Source organism: Pelobates fuscus, chromosome 8 (assembly GCF_036172605.1).
Source record: "Pelobates fuscus isolate aPelFus1 chromosome 8, aPelFus1.pri, whole genome shotgun sequence".
NCBI lineage: Eukaryota > Metazoa > Chordata > Amphibia > Anura > Pelobatidae > Pelobates > Pelobates fuscus.
In genome coordinates, this window is record NC_086324.1 from 172,062,755 (window position 1) to 172,068,754 (window position 6,000).

The following is a 6,000-nucleotide window of genomic DNA, read 5'->3' on the forward strand; positions in this document are numbered from 1 at the left end:
CTGTGTGTTTGTAGATGTGTGTATCTATCTCTGTCTGTCTGCGTGTGTATAGGTATCTGTGTGTTTGTAGATGTGTGTATCTATCTCTGTCTGTGTGCGTGTGTATAGGTATCTGTGTGTTTGTAGATGTGTGTATCTATCTCTGTCTGTGTGCGTGTGTATAGGTATCTGTGTGTTTGTAGATGTGTATATCTATCTCTGTCTGTGTGCGTGTGTATAGGTATCTGTGTGTTTGTAGATGTGTATATCTATCTCTGTCTGTGTGCGTGTGTATAGGTATCTGTGTGTTTGTAGATGTGTGTATCTATCTCTGTCTGTGTGCGTGTGTATAGGTATCTGTGTGTTTGTAGATGTGTATATCTATCTCTGTCTGTGTGCGTGTGTATAGGTATCTGTGTGTTTGTAGATGTGTATATCTATCTCTGTCTGTGTGCGTGTGTATAGGTATCTGTGTGTTTGTAGATGTGTGTATCTATCTCTGTCTGTGTGTGTGTGTATAGGTATCTGTGTGTTTGTAGATGTGTGTATCTATCTCTGTCTGTGTGCGTGTGTATAGGTATCTGTGTGTTTGTAGATGTGTATATCTATCTCTGTCTGTGTGCGTGTGTATAGGTATCTGTGTGTTTGTAGATGTGTATATCTATCTCTGTCTGTGTGCGTGTGTATAGGTATCTGTGTGTTTGTAGATGTGTATATCTATATCTGTCTGTGTGCGTGTGTATAGGTATCTGTGTGTTTGTAGATGTGTGTATCTATCTCTGTCTGTGTGCGTGTGTATAGGTATCTGTGTGTTTGTAGATGTGTATATCTATCTCTGTCTGTGTGCGTGTGTATAGGTATCTGTGTGTTTGTAGATGTGTGTATCTATCTCTGTCTGTGTGTGTATAGGTATCTGTGTGTTTGCAGATGTGTATATCTATCTCTGTCTGTGTGCGTGTGTATAGGTATCTGTGTGTTTGTAGATGTGTGTATCTATCTCTGTCTGTGTGTGTGTGTATAGGTATCTGTGTGTTTGTAGATGTGTGTATCTATCTCTGTCTGTGTGCGTGTGTATAGGTATCTGTGTGTTTGTAGATGTGTATATCTATCTCTGTCTGTGTGCGTGTGTATAGGTATCTGTGTGTTTGTAGATGTGTATATCTATCTCTGTCTGTGTGCGTGTGTATAGGTATCTGTGTGTTTGTAGATGTGTATATCTATATCTGTCTGTGTGCGTGTGTATAGGTATCTGTGTGTTTGTAGATGTGTGTATCTATCTCTGTCTGTGTGCGTGTGTATAGGTATCTGTGTGTTTGTAGATGTGTATATCTATCTCTGTCTGTGTGCGTGTGTATAGGTATCTGTGTGTTTGTAGATGTGTATAACTATCTCTGTCTGTGTGCGTGTGTATAGGTATCTGTGTGTTTGTAGATGTGTGTATCTATCTCTGTCTGTGTGCGTGTGTATAGGTATCTGTGTGTTTGTAGATGTGTATATCTATCTCTGTCTGTGTGCGTGTGTATAGGTATCTGTGTGTTTGTAGATGTGTATATCTATCTCTGTCTGTGTGCGTGTGTATAGGTATCTGTGTGTTTGTAGATGTGTATATCTATCTCTGTCTGTGTGCGTGTGTATAGGTATCTGTGTGTTTGTAGATGTGTATATCTATCTCTGTCTGTGTGCGTGTGTATAGGTATCTGTGTGTTTGTAGATGTGTATATCTATATCTGTCTGTGTGCGTGTGTATAGGTATCTGTGTGTTTGTAGATGTGTGTATCTATCTCTGTCTGTGTGCGTGTGTATAGGTATCTGTGTGTTTGTAGATGTGTATATCTATCTCTGTCTGTGTGCGTGTGTATAGGTATCTGTGTGTTTGTAGATGTGTGTATCTATCTCTGTCTGTGTGTGTATAGGTATCTGTGTGTTTGCAGATGTGTATATCTATCTCTGTCTGTGTGCGTGTGTATAGGTATCTGTGTGTTTGTAGATGTGTGTATCTATCTCTGTCTGTGTGTGTGTGTATAGGTATCTGTGTGTTTGTAGATGTGTGTATCTATCTCTGTCTGTGTGCGTGTGTATAGGTATCTGTGTGTTTGTAGATGTGTATATCTATCTCTGTCTGTGTGCGTGTGTATAGGTATCTGTGTGTTTGTAGATGTGTATATCTATCTCTGTCTGTGTGCGTGTGTATAGGTATCTGTGTGTTTGTAGATGTGTATATCTATATCTGTCTGTGTGCGTGTGTATAGGTATCTGTGTGTTTGTAGATGTGTGTATCTATCTCTGTCTGTGTGCGTGTGTATAGGTATCTGTGTGTTTGTAGATGTGTATATCTATCTCTGTCTGTGTGCGTGTGTATAGGTATCTGTGTGTTTGTAGATGTGTATAACTATCTCTGTCTGTGTGCGTGTGTATAGGTATCTGTGTGTTTGTAGATGTGTGTATCTATCTCTGTCTGTGTGCGTGTGTATAGGTATCTGTGTGTTTGTAGATGTGTATATCTATCTCTGTCTGTGTGCGTGTGTATAGGTATCTGTGTGTTTGTAGATGTGTATATCTATCTCTGTCTGTGTGCGTGTGTATAGGTATCTGTGTGTTTGTAGATGTGTATATCTATCTCTGTCTGTGTGCGTGTGTATAGGTATCTGTGTGTTTGTAGATGTGTATATCTATCTCTGTCTGTGTGCGTGTGTATAGGTATCTGTGTGTTTGTAGATGTGTATATCTATCTCTGTCTGTGTGCGTGTGTATAGGTATCTGTGTGTTTGTAGATGTGTGTATCTATGTCCATTTCTAAAGATAAAATCTGACACAAAGTCCAGCAGTCGTGATGAGATCAGTGTTTGAGAACTCATCATTAGTATCTATATTTCTGAACCAATTTGACCTGGAAGTCATCTGATCTACGAATACAATACACACGTCTATAAATAAGATGGCACAACAATACATAAAACAAAGTTCAATATTATTTGCAGCAACCAACCTAGAATCTTGGTTATAAGATTAAACAGTGAAACAAAAAAAGTGCTGGGGTGCAAAATTGTCAAAAACAGCCTCAGTAATAATATGTAGCAAAAGTGCTTGTTTGAGAAAGCTCGAGGAGGAGGGGCGAAACGCGTCCCGGGACCAGGGACACGGAGGTGTTTGAAGTTTGCACACCGGCGAGAACAGCCACGATCGTAAGGAGAAGGACGGCGGCTATATCCTAACTGTCCTTCACTACCAGAGGGCTGGTGAGCAGACGGTGGACTTATTTTGCTGCTATACGTGTTTTTAATGCTTGGAATAAAATAAGTTTTTTACCTGCCACCCGGGTCACCAGAGCATCTGTTGGATCCCACGTACACCAGGGACTGATCCTCCCTGGGAGTTATAGCTTTGAGTGGGGCTATAACCAATCTCAACTTGTGAGTTTAATACCTACAGAGGTTTTATATATATTTTTATATTTTGTTACTTTATTGCACTAGGAGTGCTTTCTGTTTTCTTTTTGTCTCCCATTTTTAGAGACCACCAGTGTATACTTAGGGAGTTGCAAGTATATGCACATGTGTTACATTGTGGGTTGATATCTTACTATTTGGTGTATATATATATACACCCAGAGAGCACTTTTGCTACATATTATCACTAAGGGTGTTCATGAAAATCTTACGCACCAGCACTTTTTTTGTTTCACAATACTACAAATCGACAAAGCGAACCTGAGTAAACAACACAAACAGAACGGTCCATTTCCATGTCTTTATTGAACAGTGTCTGTTTGTTGGATAAAGTGTGACAGTCTCATATACTCGCTTTAGTAAACAGGTCATTTAGATCGCATGTTCCAATCCTTGAGATGACAATGGGGTGTGAATGCCTTCTCTCTTACAGAAACCCACACATTGTGTGTCACCGTCACTGGCTGATTCACGCACGGCTGGATGAGATTCTGCTCACAGACCTGTTAATGATCACAATCCCATCATTAAATACACCACCAGCCCACCATTCATTGTCAGCAAGGCAGTAACCCAGATTATCTATAATAGAGCAATATAATGTGATCAATAATCAGCCAGGACATGCAACGAACAGTCTGGGTGACCTAGTATTGGGGTGACATAGTATTGGGGTGTCCTAGTGACTTTCAGAATAATATAGAAACAGTCTGTGTCTTATAACAGGGTAACATTCAGAGTAATCTAGTAATATTCATAGTTACCTCGTGACAGTCTTAGTGATCTGATAACACGGTGATCTAGTAGCAATCCGATTGGTGTAGACAGCGATATAGTAACAGTCAGATCTAATAACACAGTGATCCAATAGCATTCAATGTTATCGAGTGACCGTCTGAGTGATATGATAACACAGTGACTTTGATAAAATTAATTTAGATTCTCAGTTCAAATGATCACCGTCTATTAGAAAAACTTGATTTATCTCCAAAATTGATCATATACTTTAAAGAAACACTTTAGGCTCAGGAACACAAACGTGTATTCCTGATCCTATAGTGTTAAAACCTCCACCTAGCCCCCTTTTTTCCACCTAAATATAGTAAAATCTTACTTTTGTTCAAGTCTGCAGCTGCAGGCTCTGACCCTGATCTGCCTACTTGGCTGACCTCATCAAAAAGTGTTGTTCTAAGCCAATCAAAATGCTTTCCAATAGGATTGGCTGAGACTGTCAAGAAAGCAGAGCCAAACACAGTCCTGGCTAACCAGCGTCTCCTCATAGAGTCAATGCATCTCTATGAGGAAAATTCAGTGTCTCCATGCAGAGGGTGGAGACACTGAATGTCAGTCACACTGTGCAGCACTGCCCCAGGAAGCACCTTTAGTAGCCATCTGAGGAGTAGTCAGTGGCTGTAATGTAAACACACTGCATTTTCTCTGAAAAGACAGTGTTTACAGCAAAAAGTCTGAAGGGAATTATTCTACTCACCAGAGCAAATAGAATTAGCTGTAGTATACAATAAGCAGTAGTTGTTCTGGTGACTGAAGTGTCACTTTAATTGTGATTTGAAAAACTTTTCTAACAGATTGTCATCATATGAAAAGTGTATCCAAAAACATTGAATTAAAGGAAACTGTTTTCCTGGCACTACAGGTCCCCACAACCTCCCACCCCTTCAGTGACTTACCTGTATCCTGCGCCAATGTTCCTCGGCGCTGGGTCAGGGTCCGCCCACACTCCTCCCCCGCCAACGGCATCCGGTGGGGGAGTCCTATTGAGCATGCGTGGCCGCCGGCGGGGGAGACCTAATGCGCGTGCTCGGCAATGCTGCGCATGTGCATTAGACCTCCCCATAGGAAAGCATTGAAAAATACTTTCAATGCTTGACTATGGGGATTTCAGCGACGCTGGAGGTCCTCACATAGCGTGAGGACGTCCAGCGAAGCTATAGCACACGGAATGTGTGCTATAAACACAGAAGTGCCCTCTAGTGGCTGTCTAGTAGACAGCCACTAGAGGAGGACTTCACCCTTCAAGGTAACTATTGTAGTTTATGAAACCTGCAATATTTACAGATGCAGAGTTAAGGGTGGTGGGAGTTGGCACCCAGACCACTCCGATGGGCAGAAGTGGTCTGGGTGCCTGGAGTGTCCCTTTAAGGCCATGGAAGGGAGTGATGCAATGGTTTTGGCAGTTTGTGTCTTATTTTTACACGGCCTGTCTGTATTAAAATGGCGCGTTCATCCGCTATGCTATATTATAACCCCCACGGGGACAAAGTGACTTTTACCTTTTAGACCAAATTTGCTGAATAAAAAAGCAGCTGACTTGGAGAATGTTTGCACTTTGAATTCTCACCTTAGTAAATAGCCCTAGCAGTCTGCAATATTGCAGGAGAGGGCACCACAAACCACTCAACTTTTTAATCCCTCAATATGTATGCCAACAATGAGCAAATAAACTAAAAATTACAACTGGTCACATTTGTATAATTTTAATATATTCACAAAAAATCACTTTCTTCATACATATCATTTTTTTTTTTAAAAAAGCTCATTGTATTAAGAGGTTAAT